Here is an 18,722-nt window from a genome sequence, read left to right as displayed (position 1 = left end):
TTGAACCCAAGGCAAACCCTAACGGTGGTATGGGGAACCACCAGTCCTGTCTGTCGCCAGAGGAAATCCGAAACTTCGGCCAGTAATGCACAGCTCTCTTTTCCTTTAACCTCTCCCATCACCATGACTGGGAACTTCTATCCCTTGAAGGGTGCATAATATTGGCTTTCCTCAGTTGAGCACCCCGTAGGATCATAGCACAGAGTCACATGAAGGTCTGCCTTTGGCAGAGGGGGTTCAAACAAAGTGGAGTCCCGATTAAGTGTCCACCTCTGGGGGGGGTGTCGGTAACTGGGGAAGCTGTCGGTTGTTCACTAGTCCCAGGGTGATAACTTTGTCTGTGCATGGAATCTTGACTTCCAACGGACAGAGCAAGTCTGTCCCTGCTAGATTACACCCCAGACTGGTGGTGGCTGTAAATGAAACCTTACACTGGGTCCCCCTGGAATTCTACCTGCAGTGGCTGGGTACATGAATTCGTGCATTCTGTGGCTTTGAACCCAGACAGAGTGATTGTAGCATCTGATAACTGGAATCCCTTTTCCGACACTATTTCCTGATCGAGAGTGGGTGTGGTTGCCCCCGCCCCCAGTATCAATCATAAACAGAATTAGAATTGCAGCAACTTGTAATATTACATTGGGCTGTTCCTGAGGGGTGGTACTCATGGTAGGAAGCATCCTTGCTTGTCAATTTCTAAACAGGTTGTTGTCCCCACCTGTCCCTTTGTAGGTTTTTGTTCCCATTTCTGATCCCCAGATATAGCCCGCTCATGTCCTTCTTCCCACTGAACATATTCACCTTTAATATTAGTTCCCTTCGGGGATATTGGGATTTGAAAGCCGGGCCCCAATAATATGTCAAAGCTTGTCACATTCGATTTTGGTCATTGTCAGGCCAATCCATATTATTTGTTTAAATCATGTTGGCTAGCTTAATTGGTAAGTATTGGAGCAGTAAGGCATTAAACTGGGGGGACGGATTCCCATTATTAGAGGCTTGGTCTCCCACGAAAGTGCCGTAGCAGGCCACAAATCGCTCCCAATAGTCTGGTCCCGATTTCCCAGGCTTAAGTTTGCATTCAAGTACTTTAGTGATATTGAAGTTGCTGGTGAACGCAGCAGGCCAGGCAGCATCTCTAGGAAGAGGTACAGTCGACGTTTCGGGCCGAGAGGTCTGAAACGTCAACTGTACCTCTTCCTAGAGATGCTGCCTGGCCTGCTGCATTCACCGGTAACTTTGATGTGTGTTGCTTGAATTTCCAGCATCTGCAGAATTCCTCGTGTTTACTTTAGTGATATTTACAGGTTGTGGGAGAGCCCTCGCCAAGGCTTGAATAATCTGGTCTGTCTGTTCATTCTCATTATGGATTCCCGCCGGTAACTCCTGATAGGTTTGGTATCTTAACTCTGCCTTCCATTCCCACCCCTCATCGGCTGAGAGAATCATGCAGCAGAGACCAAATAAATCTTGTGGGGTCACATTATACATTTGTGTAGTACTGCGGACACACTGAGCAAACTGTGCTGGTTTTTCTTTTCTTTCTGGGGCCTGATTCATGATCGTTATCATTTTTTGAGGCTTCCAGGGTGCATACACAGGAATCACTGAGGGCTGTCCCTCCTCGGCTGCTCGTGGATTGGGCAGCATTCGGGTGGGCAATTGGCTCCGTGGAGCCATTAACTCTGGGGTTTTATTGGCTTCTTCCCTCCCTGTCTCGGAATAATCCTCAGTATTCCCTTCCTGGATCTCAGGGTTTAGGGAGCCTTCCCTTCCCTGCCGCCGCTGTTTTACCCGAGCCGCCACCGTATCTGAGTACTGGGAGGATTGGGGTTCGGGAGCACTGGGTGCACTCGGCCCCGGTAAGGTGGGTGCCCACTCCTCATCATGGTCACTGTCCTCAAATAGGGTCGGTATGCCAGACATGGGTTTGGGATCCCGTATTGGCCCTAGAATTCGCGCGCGGCACTGCCGATTTAAACCTTCCTGTCTGTCCATATCTGCCTTTGCCTGTTTTCTTTGTTTCTCTCGTTCGCTTTTTCTTCTCCCATCTACCCATTCTCACTCTGCCTTTAATGTTTCCCAACTCTTGGGATTTCCTTCTGACGTACGTACCGCTACACCCCGTTATCACAGGTGTTGTTCCTCCAACTGGTCAGTAAAGTACTATTCCATTTGGTATCAGCTTTATCTTTCCATTTTTAATCAATAATTTCCACTTTTTACTGCAATTCTTTTTCCAAGTCAAATTCACTGCTTGTTCACAAGAGGTTATATCCCAAGTTCCCCCCGGGGGCCATACACCGTTTCCCAATCGCTTGGTTAGTGCAGCACTTAACATCCGAAGATCCTTATCGTCAAATTTTAACCGGCCATCTTTCTGCTGCTGAGGTGAGAAATTTACCGGGCTGCCAGTCTCGTATCCTTATCATCAGATTTCAGCTGGCCATATTCTGAGGCATGCACAACCCTTTACCGAATTCGTCAGGCAGCGGCGACCACTTCAGAATACAGAACAACCAATGTCACCCGCAGCAACCTCACGAAAACAACTGCTAGCCTTATTCTCTGTTAATACTCACAGAAACAACTGCTTACCTTATTCTCCTGGTCCGGGTGGTTCGTTGGATCCCGTCGAGGTACAAGTTTCGATGGGCGAGGGGCAGAACGCCTGACCGGACACAAGGAGTGGCCAGAGGTAAAACACCTCGAGGCGCCCTACCACTTGGTTGTGTTCGATTCAAGCCCTCGGTCACTTACTCAGCCCAGGGAAATGTTCCCTGTGCCGGGATCCGAGTCATGGCACCAAACATAAACTTAAATTTGCTGGACCAATAACCACGCCACACACAGTTCTTTACTTTATCCTTTCACCGTTTATTTGTTCGAACTCAGCCGGCGAGCAGCTCGGAGCCAAGCATCAGGGAGACAGAATACCTCTCTCTCTCTCTCTCTCTGGCGGCTCGTGACGAGCTTCTGACTAACATGCAGAAATGTTACATTTATAGAACTAGGAAACAAAGAGCACTTAGAGAAACTGGTATTCTTCACCAGCTCTGTTGGAGCAAAACTTAACTACTTAGATAAGAGAGTCCACTAAATCAGAGCTTTAATTAAAAAAAAGAATATTCTGTCCAGTCTTTATCAGTTACTCCCTTTCGTTAGAAACAAGGAAGGAACTTACTTCAGTGGTGTGAAACCGTGAGACGTGGTGTGTGGACCTGTGTGAACTCAGCCCTCATATCATTCCCAAAGGGCAGCTGTGAGTTGTTAATCTAAACAAGCTGAAGGAAGATTTCTCAGAGAAGGACAAACTCAACACACCCTATCCAGAACAGAGCACACATAAGCTGGCACTTAATTTTAACCCGTTATTTACAAGAATCCGAGAATCATTTCTTACGTCCCCCAATCCCCTTAAAACTTTATCAAAGGTAGAGCCGTAGATGTAGTGTATATGGATTTTAGCAAGTCATTTGATAAGGTACCCCATGCAAGGCTTATTGAGAAAGTAAGGAGGCATGGGATCCAAGGGGACATGGCTTTGTGGATCCAGAACTGGCTTGCACACTGAAGGCAAAGAGTTGTTGTAGACGGGCCATATTCCGCATGGAGGTTGGTGACCAGTGGTGTGCCTCAGAGATCTGTTCTGGGGCCCCCTACTCTTCATGATTTTTATAAATGACCTGGATGAGGAAGTGGAGAGATGGGTTAATAAATTTGCTGATGACACAAAGGTTGGGGATGTTGTGGATAGTGTGGATGGCTGTCAGAGGTTACATCGGAACATTGATAGGATGCAAAACTGGGCTGAGATGTGGCAGATAAGTGTGAGGTGGTTTATTTTGGTAGGTCAAATATGATAGCAGACTATAGTATTAATGGTAAGACTCTTGACAGTGTGGAGGATCAGAGGGATCTTGGGGTCTGAGTCCATAGAACACTCAAAGCTGCTGTGCAGGTTGACTCTGTGGTTAAGAAAGCATACAGTGAATTGGCCTTTATCAATCATGGGATTGAGTTCAAGAGCCGAGAGGTAATGTTACAGCTATATTGGACCCTGGTCAGACCCCACTTGGAGTACTGTGCCCAGTTCTGGTCGCCTCAGTTCAGGAAGGATGTGGAAACCATAGAAAGGATGCAGAGGAGATTTACCAGGATGTTGCCTGGATTGGGGAGCATGTCTTATGAGAATAGGTTGAGTGAGCCCGGCCTTTTCTCCTTGGAGCAACGGAGGATGAGAGGTGACCTGATAGAGATGCACAGGATGATGAGTGGCATTGATCGTGTGGATGGTCAGAGGCTCTTTTCCAGGGCTGAAATGGCTAGCACGAGAGGGAACAGTTTTAAGGTGTTGGGGAGTAGGTGCAGAGGAGATGTCAGGGGTAAGTTTTTTACGCGGAGAGTGGTGAATGCGTGGAATGGGCTACCGGTGGAGGCGGAAACAATAGGGTCTTTTAAGAGACACCTGGATAGGTACATGGAGCTAGAAAAATAGAGGGCTATGGGTAGCCCTAGGTAATTTCTCAGGTAAGGACATGTTCGGCGCAGCTTTGTGAGCCAAAGGGCCTGTATTGTTCTGTAGGTTTTCTATGTTTCTATGTTTAATTGATCTGCACTGTCGTGGAACACCAGACTTGATCTTCGTGCTCAAGTTGAAGTGAAAGTAAATTTATTATCAAAAGTACCATATACTACCTTGAGGTTCATTGCCCTGCAAACATTTGCGGACTATAAGGCATCAGAGCAAAATATTCTTTTCAGCCCATTAAGTCTGCTCTACCATTTCATCATAGCTGATTTATTATCCCTCTCCTGCCTTCTCCCTGTGACCTTTGACACCCTGGCTGAACTTTAACCTTTGTGCAGCCTAATGGTGGAGCACCAACCCATTACTCACTGATCTTGCTGATTGGCATATAACCATATAACAATTACAGCACGGAAACAGGCCATCTCGGCACTTCTAGTCCGTGCCGAGCTCATACTCTCACCTAGTCCCACTGACCTGCACTCAGCCCTCCCTTCCTTTCCTGTCCATATATCTAACCAATTTAACTTTAAACGTCAACATTGAAGCTGCCTCAACGACTTCAGCTGGAAGCTCGTTCCACACAGCTACCACTCTCTGAGTGAAGAAGTTCCCCCTCATGTTACCCCTAAACTTTTGCCCTTTAATTCTCAACTCATGTCCTCTTGTTTGAATCTCCCCCATTCTCAATGGAAAAAGCCTATCCATGTCAACTCTTATCAATCCCCCTCACAATTTTAAACACCTCTATCAAGTCCCCGCTCAACCTTCTACGCTCCAAAGAATAAAGACCTAACTTGTTCAACCTTTCTCTGTAACTTAGGAGATGAAACCCCGGCAACATTTTAGTAAACCTCCTCTGTACTCTCTCAATTTTATTGACATCATTCCTATAATTCGGTGACCAGAACTGTACACAATACTCCAAATTTGGCCTAACCAATGCCTTATACAATTTCAACATTACATCCCAACTCTTATACTCAATGCTCTGATTAATAAAGGCCAGCATACCAAAAGCTTTCTTCACCACCCTATCCACATGAGATTCCACCTTCAGGGAACTAGGCACCATTATTCCTAGATCCCTCTGTTCTACTGCATTCTTCAATGCCCTACCATTTACCATGTATGTCCTATTTTGATTAGTCCTACCAAAATGTAGCACCTCATATTTTTCAGCATTAAACTCCATCTGCCATCTTTCAGCCCACTCTTCTAACTGGGCTAAATCTCTCTGCAAGCTTTGAAAACCTACTTCATTATCCACAACGCCACCTATCTTAGTATCATCTGCATACTTATTAATCCAATTTACCACCCCATCATCCAGATCATTAATATATATGACAAACAACACTGGACCCAGTACAGATCCCTGAGGCACACCACTACACACCGTCCTCCAATCTGACACACAGTTATCCACCACTACTCTCTGACATCTCCCATCTAGCCACTGCTGAATCCATTTTATTACTTCGATATTAATGCCTAACGATTGAACCTTCCTAACTAACCTTCCATGTGGAACCTTGTCAACGGCCTTCCTGAAGTCCATATAGACAACATCCACCGTTTTACCCTCGTCAACTTTCTTAGTAACCTCATCAAAAAATTCAATAAGATTTGTCAAACATGACCTTCCACACACAAATCCATGTTGACTGTTCCTAATCAGACCCTGTCTATCCAGAAAATTATATATGCCATCTCTAAGAATACTTTCCATCAATTTACCCACCACTAACGTCAAACTCACAGGCCGATAATTGCCAGGTTTACTCTTAGAACACCCCTCCTGCAACCACATTTCACTAATAGCTACAACATCGTATTTCCAGGTATCAATCCATGCTCTAAGCTCATCCACCTTTCTTACAATGCTCCTAGCATTAAAACAGATGCATTTAAGAAACTCTCCACCTCCTACTCTCTGTTTATCCTTAATGGAGCAAACAACTTTGTTACCTTTTTCTTCCTTGTACCCTACATCTTCGGTCTGAGTGCTCCAGATCTCTGTCCCCTGCCTATCCTCCCTCACACACTGTCTACCTGCCTTCTCCAGTTGTGAACCAACCTCCCCTCTCCTAGTCTCTTTAATTTGATTCCCTCCCCCCAACCATTCTAGTTTAAAGTCACCTCAGTAGCCCTCGCTAATCTCCCCGCCAGGATATTGGTTCCCCTAGGATTCAAGTGTAACCCGTCCTTTTTGTACAGGTCACGCCTGCGCCAATAGAGGCCCCAATGATCCAAAAACTTGAATCCCTGCCTCCTGCTCCAATCCCTCAGCCACGCATTTATTCTACATCTCATTGCATTCCTGCTCTCACTGTCGCATGGCACAGGCAGTAATCCCGAGATTACTACCTTTGCAGTCCTTTTTCTCAACTCCCTTCCTAGCTCCCTATATTCTCCTTTCAGGACCTCTTCCCTTTTCCTACCTATGTCATTGGTACCTATATGTACCACAACCTCTGGCTCCTCTCCCTCCCACTTCATGAACTCTAGGACGCGATCAGAAACATCCCGGACCTTGGCACCAGGGAGGCAAATTACCATCCGGGTCTCCGGACTGCGTCCACAGAATCGTCTATCTGACTCCCTGACTATCGAGTCCCCTATTACTACTGGTGTCCTCTTCTGTTCCCTCCCCTTCTTAGCTACAGGGCCGGACTCTGTGCCAGAGGCTTCCCCCGGGTAAGCTGTTCCCCCCCAACAGTACTCAGGCAGAAATACTTATTGTCGAGGGGCACAGCAACTGGGGTACTCTCTATTACCTGATTCTTCCTATTCCCCCTCCTAATCGTGACCCACTTGTCTGCCTCCCGTAGCCCTGGTGTGACCACCTGCCTGTAACTCCTCTCTATCAACTCCTCACTCTCCCTGACCAGACGAAGGTCATCGAGCTGCAGCTCCAGTTCCCTAACGCGGTCTCTTAGGAGCTGCATCTTGGCGCACCTGGCGCAGATGTGGACATCCAGGAGGCTGGGAGGCTCCAGGGCCTCCCACAGCCGGCACCAAGAACAGCAAGCTGCCCTCGCGCTCATACTTCCCCCTCTCCTCAAATAACAACAAAAAATGAATACCAAACCTTCCTTGCCTTGCCCGTTGAGCCAAAGCCCTTAAGCCTTCACTCTGCTTCTGGCTCACTCCGCAGCCCGCAAACTACGCTGCCCGCTGTAGAAGGCTGTGTTCCTTTTAAATCTTCCGCTCTTTACTCCCCGACGTCACACGCCTGCGCAGTCCCGCCTCTCTCAACACCGATGAAAAAAAACCGAAGAATTCAAAAAAGGCTTCCTCTGCACTCCCGCTGCGATTCTCAGACTTCCTTTTCCAAATGTTGGGGAAGATTGATATCGAGAAGGATGAGACTGGAAGGCAAGCAGCGTCTGCCTGCATTTGACTGGTCTCCCTCTCCCTCATGCTCGGAGGAAGGTGCAAAGAGACTTGGATCTTGGGCGAGGGTTGATTGCCATGGTTTGTGGATTGGACTCGTTTTTAGAGGACTCTGTGGTCCTGTTACACCTGCTTTGGATTTCTGGTTACTCTTGATATTTTGCACGATTTTGATCAAGGCTGCACTGAAGCGGGCTGGCTCTCGGGCCCTCAGCACTAAATTGAACTGAACTGAACTGAACAGAACAGAATGTCCCTGACTGTTTCAAGGACTCTGTGGTTCAATGTTTTATGTTCTGTGTGTTATTCGCTTGTTTCAGAATTAGAATCAGGTTTATTATCACCGGCATGTGTTGTGAAATTTGTTAACTTAGCAGCAGCAGTTCAACGCAATGCATAATATAGAAGAATAAATAAATTACAGTATATGTATATTGAAAGGAAAGGTACGTCACATCCGGAGTTTCTCCAGTTTGCGGACGATTTCCCTTCACGCCTCTCTGACGTAGTGGGGAACTGCGTATGAGGCAAGTTACAGCAGTGGTTTGCCATTGCCTTCTGCCGGGTGAGTTTCCAAAGAGATCACCAGCTCGAACCAGTGTGCAGGGGAGCCGGCTGGATTCGAACTGGGGACCTATCGTCCCGAAGTCCGGCACTGATGCCACTACGCCACCAGTGGAGTCATGTATATTGAATAGCTTAAAAATCATGCAAAAACAGCAGTAATATAGATTTAAAAAGTGAGGTGGTGCTCCCGGATTCAATGAATTGGCTGGCAGAGGGGAAGAAGCTGTTCCTGAATCGCTGAGTGTGTGCTGTCAGGCTTCTGTCCGTCCTACCTGATTGTAACAGTGAGAAAAGGGCATACCCTGGGTGCTGGAGGTCCTAAATAATGGACGCTGCCTTTCTGAGACACTGCTCCCTAAAGATGTCCTGGGTACTTTGTGGGCTAGTACCTGAGATGGAGCTGACTAGATTTACAACCCTCTGCAGCTTCTTTCAGTCCTGTGCTGTAGCCCCTCCATACCAGACATTGATGCAGCCTGTCAGAATGCTCTCCACGGTACATCTATAGAAGTTTTTGTTGACATAGCAAATCTCTTTAAACTCCTAATGAAGTATAGTTGCTGTCTTGCCTTCTTTAAAACTGCAGCGATATGTTGGGACCAGGTTAGATCCTCAGAGATCTTGCCACCCAGGAACTTGTAACTGCTCACTCTCTCCACTTCTGATCCCTCTATGAGGATTGGTATGTGTTCCTTTGTCTTACCCTTCCTGAAGTCCACAATCAGCTCTTTCGTCTTACTGACGTTGAGTGCCAGGTTGTTGCTGTGGCACCACTTCATTAGTTGGCATATCTCACTCCTGTATGCCCACTTGTCACCACCTGAGATTCTACCAACAATGGTTGCATCATCAGCAAATTTATAGATGGTATTTGAGCTATGCCTAGCCATACAGTCATGCGTATATAGAGAGTAGAGCAGTGGGCTAAGCACACACCCCTGAGGTGCACCAGTGTTGGTTGTCAGTGAGGAGGAGATGTTATCGTCAATCCACACAGATTGTGGTCTTCCGGTTAGGAAGTTGAGGATTCAATTACAGAGGGAGGTTCAGAGGCCCAGGTTCTGTAACTTCTCAATCAGGATTGTGGGAATGATGGTATTAAATGCTGAGCTCCAGTTGATGAACAGCATCCTGACATAGGTGTTTGTATTGTCCAGGTGGTCTAAAGCCGTGTGAAGAGCCATTGAGATTGCGCCTGCCGTTAACCTATTGTGGCGATAGGCAAATTGCAGTGGGTCCAGGTCCTTGCTGGGGCAGGAAATTTTTTGACATTTGAGCAATTTGTTTTGTTGAAATGGAGCGTCGGGTGTTTCTGTATTTTGTGGCTGTCAGTCAGAAGATGAATCTCATGGTTGTATATTGCACACATACTTTGATAATAAATGTACTCTGAATCTTTGATCAAGACCCTATCAACGTCCACTTTAAATATGCTAAATGACTTGGCCTCCACAGATATATTTGACAATGAATTCCACAGATTTACCATCCTCTTGTTACAGAAATTCCTCATCTCTGAACTAAATGGATGTCCCTCTATTCTGAGGCTGTGCCCTCTAGTCCTAGACTCCACCTGTATAGGAAACATCCCCTCCACAACCACTCTATCTAGGCTTTTCAATATTCAATAAGTTTCAGTGAGATCCCCACTTTCTCCTGAACAAGAGGAAAATAAAGAAATCCTATACAGTTTATGAATATTATATCTAAAAGATTGACAAATTGTGCAAAGGAGACAAATTGTACAAATAAAAGTATAAGTATTGAGAACATGAATTAAAGTCCTTGAAAGTGAGTGCATAGGTTATGCAATCAGTTCAGAGTTGTGGTGAGTGAAGTTATCCACATCTGATGCTTGTATGTCTATGGAGTTGGAGCTAACCCTCTTTCCCAAAGACAAGCGAGCTGCTGAGTACTTCCTAGCTGACTCCAAATATTCTTCTCAGCTGCTGTCTAGCTATTGATGGCTTCTGCTTACTCTGTTTTACAGGACAATACAACCAGAAGATGTACTGGGAGTCTCAAACCCAACATAACGCCACATCTCAATATCATCACCTGAATATGGAAGAGGAGATACTTGTTTGTTTTCTTCCGGGAGAGAGATTACAAAACCTCCTTGTGACAGTAAGCCTGACACCTCTGAATGGGAATCTTCAGTAGCACCAAGTGTGGAAAGACCTCCAGCCAGATGGGAAGGACACTTCAGTCGACAGCAGGAAGATGCCAAATGCATACCCGTCGTGTGTGAGGTTCCGATGAGCTAACTGAGGAAAATCAGGAAGATTTTCTTCATTTCACACAAGGATCAGACAAGTGATATCTCTGTGCAGGTTAGGGACTTTACCTGCTTTGTCTGTGAAGAAGTTGCTGCTCTATCCTTCCCCCAAAACCATCACGCTTGTGTTCCAAATTGGTGGGGTGGATAAGAAGGTGGTTGTTATGTTGGCCTTCATTACTGGGGGGATTGAGTTGAAGACCCGTGGGGTAACGTTACAGCTCACCCTGGTTAGACCACACTTGGAATATTGTGTTCGGTCTGGTCACCTCATTATAGGAAGAATGTAGAAGCTTTAGATTTACCAGGAACCTGCCTGGGCTGGAGGGCATGTCTTCTGAGGACAAGCTGAGTGAGCTAGGACATTTCTCTTTGGAGAGAAGGAGGACGAGAGGTGTACAAGATGATGAGAGGCACAGTTCGAGTGGATATTCAGAGATTTTTTCCTGAAGGTAGAAATGGCTAACACAAGGGTGACTGGCGGAAAGTAAAGGTGGGGGATGTTGGAGGTGAGTTTTTTTTTAAAAAACAGAGAGAGTGGTGGGCTTGTGGAACGTCCTGTCAGGGTTGGTGGCAGAGGCAAATACATTAGGGACATTTAAGAAACTTCTAAAAGGCATATGAATGTTAGGAAAATGGAAGGCTATATTGGAGGGAAGGGTTGGATTGAGTAGGTGAAAAGGGGCAGTCCTGTGCTGTAATGCTCTGTGTTCTCTGTTCTACATTCCAGTGCGTTCCTGCTGAAGACAGAGCTTTCTACTGCACCCCGAGAGGGAAGGATTCACTATGTCATCTGACTCGATACACCAGCGGGTTCACCCCAGGGATAAGTTGTTCACGTGCTCTGAGTGTGGGAAGGGATTCAACTGGCCATCTGAACTGATGACCCACCAACGGGTCCACACCGGGGAGAGGCCGTTCACCTGCTCCGAGTGCGGGAAGGGATTCACATGCTCTTCCAACCTGCTTAAGCATCAGCGGGTGCACACTGGGGAGAGGCCGTTCACCTGCTGCCAGTGCGGGAAAGGATTCAATCAGTCAACAAACCTGGAGATACACCAGCGCACTCACACCGGGGTGAGGCCATTCACCTGCTCTGAGTGCGGGAAGGGGTTCACGCAGTCGTCCCACCTGCAGACGCACCAGCGTATTCACACCGGGGAGAAGCCGTTCATCTGCTCCGAGTGTGGGAAGGGATTCACTGAGTCATCCAGCCTGACGAGACACCAGCATGTTCACACTGGAGAGAGACCGTTCACCTGTACCGAGTGTGGGAAGGGCTTCATGCAGTCGTTTGAACTGATGACACATCAGCGAGTTCACACTGGGGAGAAGCCATTCACCTGCTCTCAGTGCGGGAGGGGATTCACTCAGTCATCTGCCCTGATGAGGCACCAGCGAGTTCACACCGGGGAGAGGCTGTTCACCTGCTCTGACTGTGGGAAGGGATTCAAATGGTTAACGTGCCTGGTGACCCACCAGCGGATCCACACTGGGGAGAGACCGTTCACCTGCTCCGACTGTGGGATCGGGTTCACCACAGTATCTAATTTGCTTCGACACCAGCGGATCCACACCGGAGAGAGACCGTTCTCCTGCTCAGAATGTGGGAAACGATTCATGCATTCATCAGAACTTGTGACGCACCAGCGAATTCACACTGGAGAGAGGCCATTCACCTGCTCCGACTGTGGGATCGGATTCACCACATCATCCAACCTGCTGAGACACCAGCGGATCCACACCGGGGAGAGGCCGTTCACCTGCTCCGAGTGTGGGAAGGGCTTCACTCAGTTACCCAATTTACTGAGACACCAGCGGGTCCACCCTGGGGAGACACCGTACATCTGCACCCATTGTGGGAAGAAGTTCACCCGACTGTCAAATCTTCAGACACACCAGCGAGTCCACACCGGGGAGAGGCCGTTCACCTGCTCCGAGTGCGGGAAGGAATTCACTCAATCATCCCATCTGCAGAGTCACCAGCAGATGCACACCGGGGAGAAGCCGTTCATCTGCACTGACTGATCCAGCCTGACGAGACACCAGCACGTTCACACTGGAGAGAGACCGTTCACCTGTACCGAGTGTGGGAAAGGCTTCATACAATCGTTTGAACTGATAACACACCAGCGACTTAACACGGGGAGAAGCCATTCACCTGCTCCCAATGTGGGAATGGATTCACTTAGTCATCTGCCCTGATGACACACTAGCGAGTTCATACCGGGGAGAGGCTGTTTGCCTACTCTGTGTGTGGGAAGGGATTTGCACAATCATTCTTTCTGGAGAAACATCAGCGAGTTCACACTTGGGAGAAAGTGTAACTGTGTGACACGTTGACATTGTAACACTGCAGTCACGGAGACACCAGTGAGTTCACAGTGACTGCAGGCTGTTGCCTTCTGCAGTTCCTGACACCACTGACCAGACCAAGGACTGAACCCTGGTCAGTTTGGGATTTGTTTCTGATGGTGTCTGTAAATCCTGTAACTGTGTCACAGGTCCTGTCAATCGGTAACACTCCCACAGTGAAGTAGGGACCCAAGCTCCTTGGCCAGACTCGTGTTCCAGCCTCCTCCCAGAGTAAACCTGCTGCCAATGGCACCAGGCTCCATTCTACTCACTGGCTTCAGGAGAAGTTTGAGTGTTGTACTGTGCAACATCTGAACAAAGGTGAATCTTAAAAAAGTGTGAGGTGGTGCTAACAGAAATGATTCTGCAATAGTCTGAGGGTGTTGGAGTGCAGGAGTTTTAATCTGTATTCAGTCAGCTCCCATTCGATCCATCCCGGCTCTCACCTCAGCCCCTCGCTGTGGCAACAGGTCCCACACAACTGTGTTTACCAAGTTCTGTGGGGTAAATGCAAGCAGGCTCTTTCCTCTGAGGTTGGGTGAGACTAAATCCAGGGGCCACGGGTTAAGGGTGAGAAGTGATCCTGAGGGGGAGCAGCTTCTCTCAGAGTTCGGAGAGAGTGTGGAACGAGCTGCCAGCGGAGGTGATGGACGTGGGTTCGATTCCAACATTCAGCAGAAGTTCAGATATTACATGGATGGGAGGCTGTGGTTCAGGTGTGGGCTGATGGAACTAGTCAGAGTTCAGCCTGGGCTAGAGGAGCCGTAGGGCCTGTTTCTGTACTCTAGTAATCTGTGTCTCTATGACACACTGTCCCCACCCTGGGGGTGAAGAGGTTTCCGGGGTGGGACTTCCAGTGGACTGAAGGATGAGACGAGAGCTGGCTGGTGCCTTGTCCATCGTGCCTCTGGGAGAATCCAGTGGACGCTTAGCCGTTGGCTCCTGATTTTCTAATAGTGAAGGTGGAAGAAAGTGGCCTGTCAAGGGCTCGGCCACACGGGTGGGTCTCGGTGGTACAGGACCAGCTCTGACTGGTGTGTGGTCCCGAGAGCTGCCCCATGCCTCATCACCGCCCGCTCAGTGGAAGGGGCCAGAAACGGGAGAAAGGATCGGTACAGGGCAAGAGTTATGCATTGCTAGGAGAACGGGCCCGTGTCAGAGGGGAGGGGATCACTGTCGCATCTGAATCAGAAGCAGGAGTTGGTGATGGACCCCTTGAGTCTGCTTCACCATTTAGAAAGGTCCCGGCTGGTCCTTGTTCACCCTCCCTTCAGATCTGCAGATTGCTGTTCCATTCCAGATGTTAAATCTAATGTCAATCTCCATGTGAGTTAAATGGTTCCTTAAGGTTGTTATAGCCGGGGGTGGTAATGGGGACAAGCTCCCACTACGTATTAAATGCTCCCAATGGCGTGCATCTCAAATAGCCTCTGACAACCAAGTCCAGCTCCTGGCCTTCACATGTGGCTTAGCTACTAAACCCAGCAGAAGTGCTTCTACTGACAGGAGAAGGGCCCAAGCTGAGTTACTGGCACCTTAAAACCAGTTGATTGGAGCAGATAGGCTTGTCAGCCATGGTTGGCAGCTCATCTGGGAGGAAAAAAAAGTCTCTGATCTCAAACCTCCACGCCTTGCAACTGCACCACTTGTGGGGAGGGCTTCAGGAGTAAAATCCAGGGGAAAATTGTGGAGCTGGAGTCTGTAAGGCGGTCCTGTGTTGAGTTCAACGCTGACTGGCAACTCCTGCCACGCCACAGGTGCCAAACTGTATCGGTCCCTGCTGTTCCTTTGGGTCCATCAGCTGCACGGAGAGGGGGAGTCTGCTGCATGGGCAGCAGCTTGCTCTCCATATCGTACTGCCCTGGCTTGCCTATCATATAGACAGCTGGGACGCAATAACCATGGTCGTCCCCAACCAACAGGACTCTCAAATGACGTTAAATCCAGGATCGGACAGTGTATCTGATCATAGGTTGAGTAATCTAGGGCTATTCCTTTGGCGTGAAGGAGGGTGAGAGGTGAACAAGACGAGAGGAGGTATAGATAGAGTGGACAGCCAGAGACCGTTTTTTTCCAGGGTTGAAACAGCTAATACGAGGGGGCATAATTCAAGGAGACTGGAGAAAGTATAGGGACGATGTCAGAGGTAAGTATTGTTTTTAAACAGGGATAGGTGGTGAGTGTGTGGAACACCCTGCCTGGGCTGGTGGTAGAGGCAGATACATGAGGGGTATTTAAGAAACTCTTAGAGAGGCACATGGATGATAGAAGAGTGGAGAGCTGTGTGGGAGGGAAGGGACAGATTGAGTTTACGTAGGTGAAAACTTTGGCATAGCACCATAGGCTGAAGAGCTTTTCTGTGCAGTCATGTCCTATGTTCTGAGACACAGCAGCCTGCTTTACAGGCACCTCATTCACAACCATTCACTCACTCCACCACTGATGCACAGTAGGAGCAGTTCGTACCATTGGCAGGGCACACTGCACCTTCCAGACCCCCAGCTCAGGCAGCTACAGGGACAAGGGCAGCAAACGTGGGGAACACCAGCTGCTGAAACTTCCCTCCCAGCCACACACCGTCCTGACGTGAAAACTCTCCAATTAAACTAGCAACGTTGTGCGTAAGTGGCAGTAGAAATGGGGGAGTTAGTGAGGCGTGTGGGAGAAAAAAAGTTACAGAGACCCACACAAAATGCTGGAGAAACTCAGCAGGTCAGGCAGCATCTGTGGAGAGGAATAAACAGTTGACTTTTCAGGCCAAGACCCTTCATCAGGATGGTCCCATTCATGTTATCTTTTCATCCCTATCCAGTTAAATTCGACTTGTTGTGGACGGATTGTGGTGAACTGATGAGGCACAACAATAAGTAGACGAGACGAAAGGAGGATGAGGCCAGCGGACCTCTTGAGCTGCCCTGGCTTTCAATATAGTCATGACCAATCGACTCCTCTTCGGCATCAGTTCCCCAGAATCTCTGATGCCATGACCTTTGAAACACTTACCTGCCTCCACTTCGAATATAGATCCAGCACAGTCCAGGTCCTGCAGCCTGATCTTTAAACCTACTCCAAGATCAATAACCCTTCCCTTTTGTATAGTCCTCCATTCTCCTATGTGCCTCCCTACGTGTTTCTTAAATGCTGGGTGTATTTGCCTCCACCACTAGCCCAGGCAGGGCAGCAGGGCGTTCTCTGCACCCTCCGCTTTGTGTAAAATATATATGCCTGATGATCAGGCCTCCGCTATAGAGAATTACTGATAATTCATTACCCTCTCCCCCACCCCGAGAGAAGAAATGAGTGCACACCTCCGTTTTAAACAACCAGCCGTTAATTTATTTGTTTGTGTATTTATTGATTGATATACAGTGCGGAGTATGAAGGAATTAAAATAGGGAATCAAGCTGGAATGAGCCGAGAACAGTGGCAGACATTTGGTTTGTCTCCTTCCACTGTTCTCAACTCATTCCTGTTCGATGTTTTCTTCCATGTTTTCATTCCTTCCTGGTCAGCATCCCCCCCTCTGCCCGCTTTTGATCGACAGAACATTCTGTGGACCACACTATAACGGTACTTGCAAAAGTCTTGGGCACATATCCATAGCTAGTGTGCCCAAGACTTTTGCACAGTACTGTAGTAATTTTATGTATTGCACTGTACTGCCACAAAAACTCGTGAGTGATGATAAAGCTGATTCCGATATGGGTCTCTACTGTGGAGTGAGAGTGGGAAGGCAGCAGGGAGGGAGATTCATGTTTGGGAAAAGGGGAAGGGAGAGGGGAGGGAGTGGGAAGCAGCAGAGAGACATTCTATCATGATCAATAAACCAATTGTTTGGAATCTGATGACCTTGCCTGGTGTCTCAGGACTGGGGTCATCTGCAGCCATGTCACCCCCCCCCCCCCGCCTCACTTCCAGGTCCCTGGCACTCCACCCGTCCCATGTTCCTCCCGTAGCACTCCATCCTTGCCACTCCCAACATCCTTTGCTCCTGCCAGATTTACAAATTCACTTTTTGTTCCACGTTGACAAATACAGTTCTGTGCAAGTCTTAGTCAGCCTAGATATATACCTGCCTAAGACTCTGCAAAGTATTGTACACACAGACAACAAAATAAAATAAATATATATATAGAGCCCATGAAAAGTATTCAGCCCCCTTGGAAGTTTTCATGTTTTGTTGTTTACAACATTGAATCACAGTGGATTTTATTTGGGTTTTTTGACACTGATCAACAGAAGGCTCTTTCATGTCAAATTGAAAACAGATTTCTACAAATTGGTCTAAATTTATTACAATATTCAACACAAAATAATTGATTGCATAATTAGTTACTCTCTTCAAGTCAGTCTTAGTAGATGCACCTTTGGCAGCAAATACAGCCTTGAGTCTGTGTGGATAGGTCTCTATCAGCTTTGCACATCTGATCTCTGCAATTTTTCCCCATTCCTCTTTACAAAACTGCTCAAACTCTGTGAGATTGCATGGGGATCATGAGTGAACAGCCCTTTTCAAGTCCAGCCACAAATTCTTGATTGGATTGAGGTCTGGACTGTGCCTTGGCCACTCCAGGACATTAACTTTGTTGTTTTTAAGCCATGCCTGTGTAGCTTTGGCTTTGTGCTTGGGGTCATTGTCGTGCTGGAAAACAAATTTTCTCCCAAGTCACAGTTCTCTTGCAGACTGCATCAGGTTTTCCTCAAGGATTTCCCTGTATTTTGCTGCATTCATTTTACCCTCTACCTTCACAAGCCTTCCAGGGCCTGCTACAGTGAAGCATCCCCACAGCATGATGCAGCCACCACTATTCTTCACAATAGGGATGGTTTGTTTTTGATTTTGTGCAGTGTTTGGCTTATGCTAAACGTAGCACTTAGTCTGAGTTCAAAAAAGCTCAAATTTGGTTTCATCAGGCCATAGAACTTTCTTCTAGCTGACTTTGGCGTCTCCTACATGCCTTCTGGTAAACTCTAGCTGAGATTTCATGTGAGGTATTTCAACAGTTGCTTTCTCTGCCACTCGGGAGAGTTTAAAAAGTGAGCAGATTGAGAGTGGGAAGGCCATTTCTTCAACAGTTTGAACGGGGTATGACTGCGCAAGCACGTGAAGGTCAGCCTGTGAGAACAGCGGGCGAGTCTGAAAAGGAGTGGGAGACAGGGTAGGAAGGCTTTGGCTCAAGAAGCTTCAGCAAGCAGAGGCTGAGGACGAGTTTCACTCCCAGTGAGGTAAGGCCGGGTAAGTTCCTTTAATTAATTTAATTACCTTAGGAGTAGGTCATGGAGGCAGCAGTTAGAGCAGTTGAGTGCTCTGTATGTATTATGTGGGAAGTCAGGGGGAGCACAATTGTCCCTGATGACTACACCTGTAAAAGGTGCATCCAGCTACAGCTCCTGACAAACCGAGTTAGGGAACTGGAGCTGGGCTGGATGAACTTTGGATCATTCGTGAGGCAGAGGCAGAAATGGACAGGAGTTTCAGGGAGATAGTTACCGCTAAAAGTCAGGTGACCGGTAGCTGGGTGACTGTCAGGAGAGGGAAGGGGAATAGACAGAATGAGCAGAGCACCCCTGTGGCCGTTCCCATCAATAATA

The 18,722-nt window shown here is 47.8% G+C and overlaps 1 pseudogene; it reads left to right on the top strand.

Annotated features, from left to right (window-relative positions):
* LOC134352819 (zinc finger protein 850-like) overlaps positions 1-17,787 on the top strand; it is a 37,661-nt pseudogene extending 19,874 nt beyond the window's left edge.
* The last annotated feature ends 935 nt before the right edge of the window (positions 17,788-18,722 follow it).

Source organism: Mobula hypostoma, chromosome 10 (genome assembly GCF_963921235.1).
Source record: "Mobula hypostoma chromosome 10, sMobHyp1.1, whole genome shotgun sequence".
Classification (NCBI taxonomy): Eukaryota; Metazoa; Chordata; class Chondrichthyes; order Myliobatiformes; family Myliobatidae; genus Mobula; species Mobula hypostoma.
The sequence above is the reverse complement of the archived record's forward strand: the minus strand, read 5'-3'. Positions and strand labels throughout refer to the sequence as shown.